Consider the following 17,159-nt stretch of genomic DNA (forward strand, 5'->3'; position numbering starts at 1 on the left):
GAATGGAAAATATACAGGGGAAAGTATAGCCAGGAATGGAGAAAGGTAGATTGGGTCTTGGTACTTTTTTGAGCCCCTACATCCAGGAATGCCTGAAGCCAGACTAACTGGAGTTTTCAATTCTGCAAGCCAACATATACCCTTTTTAAAATTTAAACCAGTTGAATTGAGTTTCTCTTATTTGAAACGGAAAGAACCTGGATACTATAGATCCTTTCCAACAAAACTTAATATGATCATGTACTCTATAAATCTAGCTTGGCAAATTTCTAGTAATTTCGAGTAGTTCTGTAGCATTTCTAGTAATGCTTTGTGGGTATTTAGGTAGTTACTTACTGTAGGTACTTGGAAATTATAAAACCTCATTGGTTTAAAAATTGTATTTTACATTGATGTAGACAGTTGTTTTTCCTATTTTGTTTGAATTGATAAGGCTTTTTTTTTTTTAATGTTAGAGAGAGAGAGAGAGAGAGGGAGACAGAGGATCTGAACTAAGAGTGCAGAGCCTGATATAGGGCTCAGACCCATGAAGAGTGAGATCATGACCTAAGCTGAAGCTGGAGGGGCATCTGGGTAGCTCAGTCGGGTAAGCATTGATTTTGGCATCAGCCTTGATTTTGGCTCAGGTCACGATCTCACAGTTTTTGGGTTTGAGCCCCAAGTCAGGCTCCAAGCTGACAGTGTGAAGCCTGCTTGGAATTCTCTCTCTCCCCCCACCCCCTGTGCTTGTGCTCTCTCTCCCTTTCCCTCTCTTTCTCTCTCTCAAAATAAACAAATACACTTAAAATAATAAAAATAGGTTTTTCTAAAAAAGGATTGAAGGTATTTCTAAAAAGGGATTCACAATATTGGCAAAATATTGGGAACTAGCTCAGCAGATGCTAGATTAGGTGGAATTCTTGATTTCTAAGAACTCTGGCTAGAATTACACAGAAAAAAAGTTTATTAAAAGGATACTGAATAGTTTACAGACAAACTGGGATGGCTAGAGAGTCCAATTTCAGGCTAATAATCCAAAGAAAAAGCTCCAAATTAAGTCTCAGCCTTGTTTTTCACAAGGAAATAATTGTTGTCATGGTCATGGTCTATCTGTCTCTGCCTCTCTGTCTCTGTCTCTCTCACATGACTTCTGTTCTTGATTTCCTGGATCACAAACTCCTTCGTCAAATTCTAGCTCTGAGCCCAAGTCTGATAAAAGTATTTTGTCTTCAAAGGAAGCTGCTAAGGAACTAGTATTCTCAGTCTCTATAACAATAGGCTCTCTGCCCCACATCAAGACTTCTAAGTGGAGAATTTCCCAAATATAGAAAGGGGTTTGGTTGCTATGTAGCCAGAATGAATCACAGATGTCCACTATAAGCCAAGCCTTTGGCAGACCAAATCAACTCACAAGCTTCTCTCCATACTTAAAGTTCCAGAAAAACAGTGCTTGCTCTTAACCTAAAGTAACTCTTCTTCACCATATAAAGGGAGTGAGCTGGAGTCTTTTCCACATCATAATCCAGGCTTCTGGAAGATGTCCAGTTCTCCTGGAGTTGTTCCATGGTCTTGTCTCAATATTCTACAAACTATGCACTAATATTTAAAAGTTAACCATCACTAAGACACCCTATATAAATCATTGGAGAAATGCAAGAAAATATAGGAAAACTTGATAAAATATGCAAATATACATGTGAAAGAAAAGATGGACAGATGCCACAGTTCAGATTTTTACAACTCATTTTTGTGTTCTGTTTGTGCTGCTGACTTGTCTCCTCCACCCACTTCACCATCCTTTTGCCCTCAGCCGAGGGTTACCTACCCCTTCATTTCTGAGAAAAGTGACTCCTTGCCCATATTTCCTGTATTGGGTTGTTGTGGATTTTCTTTAACATTTAACAATGGAAATGGTGGTATTAAGAGTACCTCAGAAGATCACTGGATTTCTGTTAATGCTTTTTTGATCTCCTTTTATAATAGCAACACTATTTCCCCATTATAGCTAGCATCAATCATTCATGTCATACCATAATCCTCTTTTTCACTGTTTATCTGTGGTTTCAAAATTAGAAATGGAAGCAGCAATGTCAGCTTCCAATTCAACTAAAACAGCCTTTACTTGATGCCCTGTGGAAGTAGCCCTCCCTTGACTACTAAGAGCTCCCTAAACCAGTAGAGCCTGAAATGACTGGAGTAAGATGCAAAATTCTTGAGTGAGCCATCAGTTGAATTTACTTAAGATACCACTCCCACTTCCTCCCTTTACTTACCAGATTGATATATTCTAGCTGTGGAATTATCATTACTGGTTCAGAGCACACACTGTATCCTAGATTAACATCCCAGCTTCACAGAGTGTTGTCTCCAAACTGACATTCCAAAATTTTGTAAGGTCAGTTGCTGCTGGATAATGAGAATATATGGTAAAGCCAGTGATTCCATAAACATTAATCCATTTTCTTCTTTTGCCATAAAATATTCTTCATCAGAAGTTTTGTTGTATCATATTTCATATAGAGAATTTATTTGGTAGATCTATGAATGGCAGTTCTGGTAGAAACATGGTGGGCATGCAAATAAAATACAGAATAATCATCCAATTAATCTAATAATTAATAATAATCCAGTAATCACTATAATTCCTAAGTGGTATTCTCCATTATAGAAGGAGTCCAATGTAATCAATAGGCTTCCAGGAGGGTGGCTGGTCTCCAGACAGCATAGAAACTTAAGTATTGGTGGTTAAAGCCTAGCTGGGTGCAATAGCATCCTCCAAAATATGTAGTCTTTTGTTTTGTTTTGTTTTGTTTTGTGTTCTCAGGGCCAGTTCTGGTTTGGGGTGCTTTGGTTACTTAACCTGGATTCTGGTTCTTCAGTTCTCCTGATATTCTGTGACCTACTCTCTATGTGACTGTACTGTCTGATTCAACTAGCATTACTTGCAAGTGGTTATAACTAAATAATAAGCAACTTTCTTGAAAGAGATGCTCTTAGGAAAGGTAGTTATGAATCAACATTCCACAAATGGAATATTGATTTAATTGCTTACTCCAAAGCACCAAATGGTTATCCAATAGGCATCTGATTCTTCACATGTCCAAAATATAACTCTTAATTTTCCTAGTTTCCCTCTCTATCCCTGCCCCCAGTCCTCTCTATGTTATTATATTATGATGCCAGCACACTCACTTTTGCCCAGACTCCAAACCATGGTCTCTTCTTCCTTAATTTCTTTAATCATTTATAGACTTACATTTAGCAAGTTCTTACAGCTTTGCTTTCAAAATTTGATCTGAGTCTATATATCATCCCAATTTCCACCTCATCATCCCTTACTTGAACCATTGCCTTAGATTTATAACTAGTTTCTCTGTTTTTACTCTTTCCCCATATGGTCTCTTCAGCATACAAAGTGATGTTTTACAAACTTAAGTCAAACCATATCATTCCTGTAATGAATTGAATGTTTGTGTCCCCTCCCTGCCCCCAAAATTTGTATGTTGAAGTTTGAAAGTCCTATGTGTCTATATTTGAAGATGGGCCTCTGAAGAGTTATTAAGGTTAAATGAAGTCCTAAGGATGGGGCTGTGATCTGATGTGATTAGTATCTTTATAAAAGGTGCCATTAATAACAAAATACTTGAAAAAGAAATAATTCCATTTACAATGACATCAAAAACAATAAAATAATTAGGAAAAAGTTTAACCTAGGATGTAAAAGATCTGTACGCTAAAAACTCTAAGGCTTTAATGAAAGAAAGCGAAGAAGACACAAACAAATGGAAAGCTATGCTTTAATTAATGTTGTTAAAATGTCCAGACTACCTAAAGCCATCTATAGATTTAATGTAATCCCTATCAAAACTTTAATGGCATTTAAAAAAAAATTATTGGGCCATCTGGGTGGCTCAATTAAGTGTCCAACTTCAGGTCACAATCTCACAGTACATGGGTTTGAGCCCTACATTGGGTTCTGCGCTGACAGCTCAGAGCCTGGAGTCTACTCTGAATTCTGTGTTTCTCTCTCTCTCTGCCTTTCCCCCACTTGTGTTCTCTCTCTTTCTCTCTCTCTCTCTCTCTCTCAAAAATAAATAAAAATGTAAAAATGTATTTGAAAATTGATTTTATTTTATTAGAGAGCATGAGTGGTGAGAGGGGCAGAGGGAAAGAGAGAGAGAATCCCAAGCAGGCTTCACACTCAGTACAGAGCCTGATGTAGGGCTCAATCCCACAATCCTGGAATCATGACCTGAGCTGAAATCAAGAATTGGATGCTCAACTGACAGAGCCACCCAGGCACCCCTCAATGGCATTTTTCACAGAAATAAAAAATTCTAAAATCCATATGGAACCACAAAGTACCCCAAAATAGCCAAAGCAATCCTGAGACAGAACAAAACTGGAGGTATCACACTTTCTGACTCCAAACTATATTAGAAAGCTTTAGTAATCAAAACAATATGGTACTATCATAAAAATAGATACATAGATCAATGTAACAGGATGAAGAATCCATAAATAAACCCTTGCATATATAGTCAAAAATACTTGACAAGGGAGCCAAGAATACTCAATAGGTAAAGGATAGTCTTTTCAATAAATGGTGTTGGGCAAACTGGATAATCACATGTAGAAGAATGAAATTCAACCTCATTTCATATCAATCACAAAAATTAAGTTAAAGTGCATTAAAACCTTAGCTATAAGATCAGAAATGGAAAATTCACACACACACACACACACACACACACACACACATACACACACACACACAAAAGAAAAAACTTCTTTACATTGTTCCTGACAATGATTTTTTGAATAGGACACCAAAAGCACAAGCAACAAAAAGCAAAAATCAATAAAGGGGACTCTCAAACTAAAAAGCTATGGAGCAAAAGAAACCATGAAGTGAAAAGGCAGCCTACAGAATGAGAGAAAATACTTGCAAATCATCAATCTGCTAAGGGGTTAATATACAAACTATGTAAGGAACTCATACAATGCAACAGCAAAAAGGAAGGGAGGGAGGGAGGAAGGAAGGAAGGAAGGAAAGAAAAGAAAGAAAGAAAAGAAAGAAAGAAAGAAAGAAAAAGGCAGGAAAGAGAGAGAAAGAAAGAGAAAGAAAAAAGAGAAGAAAAGAAAAAGAAGAAAGAAAAACAGAAAGGAAAAAATCCAAATAAAAAATGAATAGAGGATTTGAATAAATGTTTTCCTATAGAAGACATACCAATCGCCAAGAGATACATGAAAAAGTGCTCAACATCACTAATCATCAGGGAAATGCAAATTAAAATCGCAGTGAGATATCACCTCACACTTTTAGAATGGCTGTTGTTAAAAAGACAAGAAATAACAAGTGTTGGTGAGGTTGCACCTTGGTTCCCTTGTCCACTGTTGGAGGGAATATATCATGCTACACCCATCATGGAAAACAGTATGGAGGTTCCTCAAAAGATTAAAAACAGAACTATCCTGGAGCAACTGGGTGGCTCAGTAAGTTGAGAGTCTGACTCTGGATTTCAGGTCAGGTCATGATCCCAGGTGTGGGATCAAGCCCCATGTTGGGCTCCACATTGAGCTTGGAGCTTGCTTAAGATTCTCCGCCTCCCTCCCACCCCCGCTCTGCCCCTCTTCCCCACTTCATCTCTCTCTAAATAAACAAACAAACAAATAAATAAAACAGAACTATCATATAATCTACTAATTCCACTTCTGGGTAGATATCCAAAGGAAATGAAAAAGGGATCTCAAAGAGATATCTGTGCCCCATGTTCACTGCATCATTATTCAAAAAGCCAAGATACAGGAACACTCTTAATTGTCTGTCTATGGATGATTGGACAAAGATGTGGTGTAGGTATGTGCATGTACACACACACACACACAATGCACTGTGGAATATTATTCAGCTGTAAGAAGGAAGGAAATTCTGCCATTTGTGACAACATGCATGGACCTTGAGGGCATTACGCAAATTGAAATAAGCCAGACAGAGAAAGACAAATACTGTATGATCTCACTTACATGTGGAATCTAAAAAAGCTGAGCACATAAAAACTGAGTGTAGAATGGTAGTTGCCAGAGGCTACGGGTGTGAAAAATGGAAAGATGTCAGTCAAAGGATACAACCTACTAGTCAGAAGATAAATTCTGGGGATCTAATGTATAGCATAGAAGTTATAGTTACCAATATTGTATTTATATTTGAAAATTACTATGAAGAGAGACCTTAAAATGTTCTCACCACGCACGCACACAAATGGTAATTATGTGAAGTAATAGAAGTATTAACTACCCCTATTTTAGTAATCCTTTTGTAGAATTTAAGTATGTCAAATCATCATGTTGTATGCCTTAAATTCAAACAATATCTTATGTCAATTATATTCTCAAAGCTGGAAAAAAAAAAAAAACAGAGCTTGCTTGCACTTGCATGGGCTCTCTTGCTTGCTCTCTCTTTCCCCTTTACCAAGCGCACATTGAGGAAAGGGTCAGAATGCTGTGAGAAGGTGGCTGGCTGCAAGCAAGGAAGAGGATGCTCACCAGAAACTGGACATGTTGGCACCCTGACTTTGAACTTCCAGCATCTGGAACTATGAGAAATTTTCTGTTGTTTAAGCCGCAGCCTTGATAGTATTTTGCATTTCCCATCCCCAGGGCTGTGCTGTTACTTTCCTTCTGGTAGAGTTGGCTTCCACAGGCCTTCTCACGTCTCAGCCCCTCGCTTCATTGTGATCTCTAAAATCGTCTCAGGGACTCCCATTCATGCCCCATCACTGTACCCTCTCCCAGTTGTCTCCTTCGTAATGCTTATTCCCACCTACAATTTATGTCATTTTACCTGTTTTTCTAAAATATCTTCCCCCATTGGTAGATGAACTCCATGTGGGCAAGAATCTAATCTTTCTTATGTACCATTGTATTCTAGACACGTTCTTTTTTTTCTAATTTTTTATGTTTGTTTAGTTTTGAGAGTGAGCACAAGAGAGCAGGGCGAGAGCAGAAAGAAAGGGGGACAGAGAATTGGAAGCAGTCTCCATGCTGCTTAGCAGAGTCTGACGCAGGGCTCGAACCGATGGACCGTGAGTTCACGACGTGATCTGAAATCAGACACTTAACCGACTGAGCCACCCAGGCACCTCTAGACACATTCTTAACGAAAATTCTAGTCTTCCTGACATTTTTTAAAAAAAAGCCATGAATGGTTTGCACATGAAATAACAGGCAAAGTTTTAAAAATGACATACTAAATGGAATCATAAAAGCTTTCTAGAAAAAAAATCAATAACATTTAAAGTCAAACAGTTTGCTAAAAATACAACACTGCTGAGTAATACATGGCATGGCTTTGCCAGGAATACATAGAAAGGGAAAGCCCTCAGCTTACTATTTATGATAGAAACACCTAAAAATCTCTTCTTAATGGACTATAAAAAATAGATGCTGTAAAACAGTTGCCTTGAACAACTTCTCATCCTGTAGTTGTGGCCTTAACCCTGGGGCCTCATCCCAAGAATTTTTGTTGCTGATAATGAAGCTACAGGAAAGAACAGAGACGGTATGCATCTATGCTGCCTTTCAGTGGACAGTGTAATTAAGATTAGCAGCTGGAGACAAAGAAAACCCCAACTAGAGATCTCTGCACGGTAGTAAATCCTTCCTCCTACACCCCTAACAGTGACGGCACAGCTGCCCAGAGCAGTGCTGCAAGGCACTTTGCTCACACACACAGTTCAGCCAAGAGTGGGTGGTTTCAAGCCACCAGGAAGACAGGTTTCAATTGGCAGTGTTATTTTCCTGGTTTGACCCCATGACTGAAGCATCCTGCCTAGAGATTTGTGTCAGTCAGTTACCACATACTTATCCAGTGCTTACTGTGGGTTAACTCAGCAGGATGACACAGGCAGAGGCAGAAAGTTAGAGGCAATAGGGGGAAAAAAAGGCAAAATTTCAAAAAGTGAGATTAATAAATTCTGTTACACTGAGTACCATTAAGAGATATGTATACTTTTACAGATACATGAAGTCAGGAATCATGTACAGCTATAATCTATTGGTTTAAACCAACTGTGTCTATCAAATGTATGCTAAATGCATTAGATAATTTTATTTTATTTTTCTTGTTTATTTATTTATTTTGAGAGAGGTGGAGGGAGGGGCAGAGAGAGAGTGAATCCCAAGCACGCTTCATGCTGTCAGTGCAGAGCCTGATGCCAGGCTCGATCCCATGAACCATGAGATCATGACCTGAACTGAAATCAAGAGTCAGGCTCTGAACCGACTGAGCCACCTAGGCACCCCTGGATAAATGATTTTTTTTAAAGTTTTAATTATTATTTCCCAGTGAGAATGATAGGGATGGCATGGCTGTTGAGTGATAGAAAATTCTGTAGATCACCCCTCCCCTAAAAGTTCTCATCTTTTCAAAATTATTTAAAAATGTTTAAAAGTTCAAATGTGAGGTACAATTAAGAATTACCAGATAGTGCATAGAATTCTAACGATTCCTAAATTGCACTCTAATGGCAAAAACAAGGCGGTGTCCAGGTCTACATCAGGAAGAATCCATCACTATGATGGCCTATCACACTAGGGAAGTATCTCATCTATTGTCCCGGCTACTTTCATATTCTTGACTTTCAGACCTCCTCCTCTGGTTTGGCACTGCTGTTTCTGGTCCAGGAGAGACTAGACCAGGCCACATGCACATATCTGCAGAAATGTCACAGCCTCGAGTATTTTATGTGTGGATCAAGTCCTCCTAAACAGGAACCCTTAATATATAAAATCACTATGGTTTTCAGTCATCTGATAAATCAGTAAAGTGAGATTAAGTTGCCACTTTTCACATTCTTTGATCATCTTAGCAGTGACCATGTGTCCTTCCTCACAGAGAAATGCAGTAAACAGGTGTTTAACCAGCTCACCACTCCTTTTTCCTCTCATCTCAAGAGTTTGCTTTTTCACTGAAAGTTGTTATTTTTGGTTCAAAAGTGGATCCCCTATTTCTTTTGCAATGTTTTGTTCCCTTGATTTTGTTTGTTTGTTTGTTTGTTACATTTCAGGGGTACCTGGATGGCTCAGTTGGTTAAGTGTCCAACTTCAGCTTAGGTCGTGATCTCACAGTTCCGAGTTCGAGCCCTAGATCAGGTTCTGCTATCAGCATAGAGCCTGCTTCGGATCCTCTGTCTCCCTCTCTTTCTGCCCCTCCCCTGCTCACCCTCCAAAATAAAGAACCATTAAAAATTTGTATTTCAGTGCCATCCTACTTCTTCCTATAAAACAGATTTCATCTCAATACTATACAAAAATATGAATAAAATACTTTTGCTCAACTCCATATTCCCCTCACAGCTGGCTGCCCTGTTCCTCCACCCCAGCCCTGTTCACAGCTGAGCTTCACAGAATGGTCTTCAATCTCTGGTTACTTTTCTTTATATCCCATTTTCTCTCTGACTCCAGCTTTTTCCCTTTTAGCTCAGTTTCTCACACTCCCCTGTAGTGTGAGAAAGACTTTCCTATTTCCAATCTCTAGGTCCTTTTAGTTCTCACCTTACTTAAATTATCTATTATGCTTTCTGCCATGGACCCTTCCTTCTTCACTCTCACCTCCCTTGTTTCCAGAAAATTTCTCTGACCACTCCTCCTTTGTCTTCTTTACTGCTGCCTACTATTTAAATGTTGACATTTCTTTTTTATTATTCTACAAGATTTTCCTAGGAAATAGTATGTGTGCATAACCCCTAGATCTGTGTGTTCTTCCCTGCCTTTTCTTTTGCTTTCTTTTTTTAAATATTTATTTATTTTTGAGAGAGAGAGAGAGAGAGAGAGAGAGCCCATGCACGAGCAGAAATAGGGGAAAAGAAGAAAGAAAGAGAAGGAGACACAGAATCTGAAGCATGCTTCAGGCTCGCACTGTCAGCACAGAGCCTGAAATGGAACTTGAACCGATGAACTGTGAGATCATAAGTTGAGGTGAAGTCAGATGTTTAGCCTATGGAGCCACCAGGGACACGTTTCCTGCCTTTTCTATAACTATCCTGTATTTTTCACCACATATCCAGTTACCTGTTCACTCTCTATCTCCATCTTGCAACCCCAGATCAGTCAAGTTCAACATGTACTAAGAAGAGATCCTTTGTCTCAAAACTTCATCCTCAGTCTCTTTTCTTTGTTTTAAAAAATGTCACTGCTATTTATATGCCAAATGGTTTCTTGACTCTGTATTTTTATCTATTCTCTTTCGTCTGTTGAGATTACACTTTGCCCCACTTGCTTAGGAATACTTAACCATCTTCAAGTTTGAGAATTGTCTCTGTCATGAAGCATAACCAGCTTGACTTGGTAAAAGTTACCACTGACCACAACCTCCTAACCCTTAAAGAATGTGTAGAATAGTACGTGTAGTACTAAACTGTGAAGAAGAAGCATGTTTCAGGGAGAGGGAAGAACACGAGAAGAAAGCCCTAGGAAGGAACATGGAGCTTTTGAAGGACCACAGAGCTCACCATGGCTGGAGTTATGTCAGGGGGACAGTAGCATAAAAAAAAAAAAAAAACAATTGAAGAAAGTAAAGTCTTAATCAGGCAGAGCTATGAGGGCTATGGTAAAAATTTTTGTATTGTATCCTAACTACCATGGGAAACCAAGAACTTGTCTAAGGCTGAAAGTGACAGGATCCAAATTAGGTTTTAAAATGATCTCTAAGGATGTAGTGTAAATAGATTTTATCTACAGGATTTATTTGCAGGATTATTAAAGAGGCAGCTAGAAAGTCATTCTAGTAGTTGAGCTGAAAAACAATAGACACTTAGCCTGGGATGGTAATAGGAATGATAGACAACAGTCAATATTATAAACAAATTCTCACTAGCAGACAAATGAAACTATGTTGCTCGATGAAACTAATAATCTGTTTCAGGATGTTCCATGGTCATTACTGGCTGCATCCTGTCACCATCTGGAGACCAGAATGACCAGCCAAACCTTGTGTCTTTGCACACACACAAAAACAACTTTTACAAAATTCATTGGCATGTTCCTTAAAGTTTGCTGTGTTCTTTGAACTCTCCTGACCTTGGGGAAATGCTTTGCCCGCAGAAAACTTTTTCAGCCAATTGAGTTTGGACTCTTCTTAAAGGTCACGTGGATTCATGTATTAAAGATACTTTTTTGTACATTTCTATTTCCTTTGTTGGCTCCAGATACTAAATTTCCCTAGAGCTAACAAAGAATAAAGGGAGATCAATGAAGAAAATGAATTTTAGGGACCAAAGTATCTAGTCTAGCTCTTAATTCAAAGCTATAGGCCTAGTTGCAAAGACATTTCATTACTAAATCAGTTATGCAATGTTTATTCCATAAATATTTATTGAGAACTGATTATGATCTCACACTCATGCTACATGTTATACATGAAAAAACTATTGCCCTCCAAGGAACTCACTATCAGACTATCAGAAAGAGACTTTCTGTTAATAATTCAGCAGTTTACATGTCCCAGCCCAAGATAACTCACTTTTTAAAATATCATGAGAAAGAGAAGTATAGCTTTATTTACTACTTTCTTTCTATAATCAAAGTCAAATGAAAAAAAAACCAGACTATTTTCTAATGGATCTAAATACCATATATTGCAGCTCTGGATAATTTTGAATTAATCTGAGTTGGCTGTCTTCTTATGGCTGTCTAACCCATATCTGCTAAATAGATACCAATTTTGTCTTATTTTTACGGTGGATCTAAAATGATTTCTTACATTCCTTTTATAATATAGTAACTATTAAAAAATAAATTTGAAAAGTTGTTGAAACTGAAACATATCTATATGGGAAAATAAATTGCCCATGATCACCTTTAGGTATTTAAAAAAAAAATTCTCACTAAGAATGTGGATCTCCACAATCAGAAAGGAAAAGCATCATATTGCATTGCACTGTTGGAAAGTGTCCTCTCTCTGAAATTTTAAGGGATGACTGACTTTGTTCCTTAAAATCAGGTTCTTTAACGGCAACCTCATCTCGCCCTGAGGAAAGTTACCATTTCTTATTAGATAAACTTCTAGTAAGATATTTTCTAATTATTTATACTAAGTTGAAACATACCTGAAACATACTTTTAATGCTTATTAAACTAGGTGCCAGTGAGTAACATTTTTTTTTATGCCAGGTTTCTATGTGTATGTCTCTGTTTCTAATTTTGTTACTGTGAAACCTCAAGTAGAATCATGAAAACTTCCAACCCCTGGTCCTTCTCTACCAGTCTTTCTATTAGTCAATGTATTCATTTATTCAGCAAATATTCTTTATTTATTGTGTGCCAGTTAGAGATAGGACCTAGGAGGGGTGATAAAGTCATGAACAAACAGAAAAGGCCCTTGCCTTCATAAGCCTGCACATTGAAGTGGATGGAAATAGTATAAGAACAGTGAGAAGAAAGTATAGTGTGGCATATGGTAATAAGTGCATGTAGAAAAAATCTTCATGAAAGGTGATACTTAGTATATCAATTAATAATAAAATGGTAGTTATAAAAATAGGTTCAGTTATCTGGATATCATAGTGGCTTCACATATTTGAATATATATGTTTATTACCTGTAAATATTTATAATAGGTAGGATGCCCTATGGGTTCATATAATATTCAAAGTAACTGGTTCCATTTTTTGTATATCACAAAATTACATATTGAGGATGAGCTATAATAACAATGAATTTTTCTTTGTATAGTTCCACTGTGGAGCTCAGCTGGGTCAGATTATAATATTTTAGAACTTTGTTTCCATTGCTCTGAAGTGGAAACTGGCTTAAGTTGACTCTACAAAGTGGAGAATACAACAGACTGGTCCCTGCCTGTGTATGTGCATTTACTTTCTAGAGTATGAGTACACCATTTCACACCCTACACTTGAAATTTTTTTGACTCTCCATGTGAGGTTTGGCTGAGGTTCTAGGGAAGACTCTTTATTTCAAAATAGGATGACCTGGAGCACACTAGAGCTAAGGTACTTAATTAGATACTCACTTGATTATATTACATACCCTCTTATAAATACACTAGATTCCTAAGTCCCATTACTTAAAATTCCTAGTAGGCTGCTTCCATATTTTCCAAAACTAATTGATCTCACAAAAGATGAAAATATTAAACTACATGACATTTTGAATAACACTTTCCAATTATAAATCTGACTCTAAACTCCACTTCCATATTCCATTGCCTTTATACAATCCATGTTTCCTTTTCTTCCCCCCTCAACTCCCACAATAGTGATGTGCTGGTAAATGTTTAATAGCTGGCTCTTGAAGATAAAAATTCCTGTCTTAGAGTGTTTTCCCCATTTTTGTGGTAGAAGTACTCCTGCCACAGCTGATTTTGAACTGTCAGTATGATGACATTGAAAGTAGAGTTATAAAGACATGTTCACAGTTGATTATCAGGAGAGAGAGAGAGAGTGCGCGAAAGCACTCACATTCCAGCTGGGGAGGCACAGACAGAGAGAAAGAGAATACTAAGCAGGCTCCCCACTAACCTGTCAGCATAGAGCCCAATGTAGGGCTGGATCCCATGAATGGTGAGATCATGGTCTGAGCCCAAATCGAGAGTCAGACACTTAACCAACTGTGCCACCCATCCATTCTTAATTGATTACCCTCCATCCATTCTGATTTGATTAAAAAAGACTATTTTTTTTCATTGAGAGGTAAAGGCTTTATGAAATTTTGTTCTTGGCATCCCAGCACAGAAATACTAGCCAGTTGACTATCAGCTGGCCAGCACATGATTAACATAAAAGGTATTACAAAGATAGCAATATTTAATTATGATGACATTGGGTTATTTTAATTGTTGATGGACAGAAGTGTGTTTATCTTGAAGATAACTCAGAATGAGCTATTTTGAAATTTTATACAAAATCTCCAATAGCAAGTGTTAGCAGAAATAGCAACATTTTAAACTTCCAAAAGATTACATAATACATTAAAAGTTCCATTTCATGCTTGTAAATTACAAATGAAATCTCACAATTTTTTGTCATTGCATAGATATGCATGACCTTCCAACTGTCCCTGTACATGCCTGGGAGAGAATAAATAGTTGACTGTGGGCTCTGAGTAAGCATCACTGCTAGCAGCATGCACTCACAAGTAACAAATACAGAATGTTGTTGCCTGTGCTGAGTTGGCAGTGAAGAAATTATTCAGAAAATATTTGTTAAGCATTTATCACGCTTATTAGAAATATACAAGATGTTTTCATTTCAACCATTAATTAGTTGAACTATGAATCAGAGGTAGACCAAAACCCAGTGTTTGTAGTGTTCCATCACATTTTTAGACAGGCATTAATATGTTTAATTTTTACCATCTATACATCTCCTGTATAACTATCTGCAAAATGGAAAAAAAAAATTATTCCTTTAACTGTATTGGGCTGCCACCTGCAAAATTTTTAAATGATTTTCTCACAAAGTAGCCACAATTTTTCATCAAAGTCACTAGTTTAAAACTCTTACTGGTCTTAAAGGAAACTGAGCTTAATAGTAATAACAATACTTTTCATTAAAATTTTTTGTTACTGTTTGTTTATTCTTGAGACAGAGAAATACAACGAATGAGCAAGGGAGGGACAGAGAGAGGAAAACATAGAATCTGAAGCAGGCTCCAGGCTCTAAGCTGTCAACCAGAGCCCGACGTCAGGCTAGAACTCACAAACCTGTGAGATTAAGACCTGAGTCAAAGTTGGACACTTGACCGACTGAGCCACCCAGGTGCCCCAATACTTTTTCATTTTAAAGATATTTGCTCTAGTGATTCTAGAATTATTAGAATTATCCCCATTTTACATAGGGAAAGAAAGCAAGCTTGTGACATGTGACTAGTTAGAACTGAAATGCAGATTTTTTTTAACTTTTACTATAAATGCAAAGCAGTTTGTAAGCACTTGTTGGAAAACCACATATATTTCAGATCCTATTTCCTAGAGCCTCCCCCCAACTTTTAAGGTTGTAATAAGAGATTTCCTCTAAACACCCTTCTCCTTTTGTCTTCTTAAATGGTGGTGGTCTGAAGGTTCCCACTTCTTACATTATATTTGATTTCTAGTAGAACTCTTACCTTTTCGCCATCTATGTCTTAGTTATAGTTGGCCTTTTACATTTTCATGTAAATAATAGACTTACCTTATCAAGTTGTACACGCACGCACACACATAGGCACACACACAAATTGGAATGGGAGGTGGAAAAGTGTGCTAGGGAAGGAGAACAGGAAGAGAGTTTGGGTTTTTTCACTGGGGTATGTGTCAAGCACAGTGGCCAAAAGATCCACACCTCCAAATTTGTGTTCTGCTAAGTTGTATCAGACAAAAGGAAGAAAAATAAAAATAGATCCCCCGCTTTTCTTCTAGGAATTTCAACTCCTCTATAAGGTTGGTTCTCTGTAGCAGCTAACTACACGACCATGTCTCCAAAGATGGTGATCCCCTTCCCTACCACTTGGTGTCATTGGAAAAGAGACTAACATTAGAGTTAGAATTTCCTCATTCCGTGGAAAAATCCATGCTTAGCACCATGTAACTTTAAGGCTGTATGGTAGAGGAGTGCAATTGAATAACGTTGGCCGGGAAAAGGAACAATACACTTGGTGTTTTAATTCTTTCTGATGAGATATTAGACTCTAAATGACCAAATTTCCAGAGATTTCCATTTTAGGGACCGTCAATCAGGAGCAGCATTGAGGAGCTAAATGTGTGCATGTCTGGACTCCACGGCTGCTAAAAATGTTCCAGCTGCCAAACAGGGAGGAAATGTTTCGTCAGCATGCAGCTGAGGGGGAAATGAGGACAGCCAGGCTGGGTACACTCCTGGTTGCCTATGTACAGTCACCTCATGCCATATGCTTCCTTTCCCATCAGGCAGCTCCATCTTTCTCTCCTTTATGCTTAATAAGTATTCGTACATTTGCGTTTCAAAGTAACTTCTTTGTGTGTGTTTAGATGGTTTATGTGTCTTTTTCAGGTAAAGCTTTTTACGTTTAGAGATCATTTCTGGTTTCCTTAAAATGCAAATGATCTAATTTATGATAATGTGAAATATGGAAGAGGGCCATGAATGTAGAATAAGGCGTTGGCTAATTTCTTAAACTAGGGGCAAGTGCATGGTAGACTATGATCTAATTCGAGAGGATATATTGCTTCAGATTTAACAGCTTAATAGAAGTGAAAAAGATAAACTTGAGGACCCATTTGGTATAAAAAATCTTACTTAAGATTGTCCTTCAACAATAACAAAAATCTCTCAATGAAATAGCTAAGAGAAAGGGATAATAGTAAAGACCGTTGCCTTCCTTGGCATTAACTCTGAATGAGAGTAGGAAGTCTTGATAATATTTAACCTCAAGCTAGCCTCTACCTGAGTTTAGGATCAGAATTGATAGTCTGTATATGGCTCAAAATACCCAAACTAAAAATATTCATTAATGTGGTTCTAGGTTGGCTATGTTCGTGGGAAGAATGGATAGAAGACAGTGTAGATGTTTTAAATCCAAGTTTCAAGCTTCTCACAAATGAATTTCCAAGGAACAGAAGTACAGAATGAAAAATATCAAAACAGGACTAACAAGCCACTATAGGAGAAACAAAAACAAGAAAACAAAGTATCATCACCACAACAAAATCAAAGGCCATAGATACTGAAATTATAGGCTATGGAATATATGATAATCATGTTCAAAATGTTTAAAGAATTATTTTTAAAGAACTAAATAGAGGGGCGCCTGGGTGGTTCAGTCAGTTAAGCCTCCAACTCCAGCTCAGGTCATGATCTTATGGTTCATGGGTTCAAGCCCCATGTTGGGCACCATGCTGACCGCTCAGAGCCTGGAGCCTGCTTCAGATTCTGTGTCTCCCTCTCTCTCTGCCCCTCCCCTGCTCATTCTCTGTCCTCTGTCTCTCAAAAATAAATAAACATTAAAAAAAAATTTTAATGACTAAATAGAAATCCTAGAAATAAGATATATGATAATTAAATTTTATATACAATTTATTTAGCTTTATATACAATTTAAAAATAGTTTATGGACACGCTAAAGAGTGAATTAGGAGGCTAGGTGATTAAAGACATTTTCCAGAATACTGTGATATATACATTAAAACCACTAGTAGAGGATATATGTGT

General features: G+C 37.5%; 2 long non-coding RNA genes across 3 annotated transcripts in view; one reads left to right on the forward strand and one right to left on the reverse strand.

Annotated features, from left to right (window-relative positions):
* LOC144237316 (uncharacterized) overlaps positions 1 to 16,658 on the forward strand; it is a 50,108-nt gene extending 33,450 nt beyond the window's left edge. Inside the window, exon 3 of the long non-coding RNA XR_013336825.1 lies at positions 16,474 to 16,658. This is a non-coding gene — a long non-coding RNA (uncharacterized LOC144237316). The remainder of the gene's footprint in view (positions 1 to 16,473) is intronic.
* The window catches only part of LOC144237315 (uncharacterized), a 39,754-nt gene that overhangs the window by 555 nt on the left and 22,040 nt on the right, over positions 1 to 17,159 (reverse strand). For both annotated transcript variants that reach the window (XR_013336824.1, XR_013336823.1), the window contains one exon: positions 2,253 to 2,385. This is a non-coding gene — a long non-coding RNA (uncharacterized LOC144237315). The remainder of the gene's footprint in view (positions 1 to 2,252; positions 2,386 to 17,159) is intronic.

The sequence above is a fragment of the Crocuta crocuta genome, unplaced genomic scaffold (genome assembly GCF_008692635.1).
Source record: "Crocuta crocuta isolate KB4526 unplaced genomic scaffold, BGI_CrCroc_1.0 scaffold196, whole genome shotgun sequence".
NCBI lineage: Eukaryota > Metazoa > Chordata > Mammalia > Carnivora > Hyaenidae > Crocuta > Crocuta crocuta.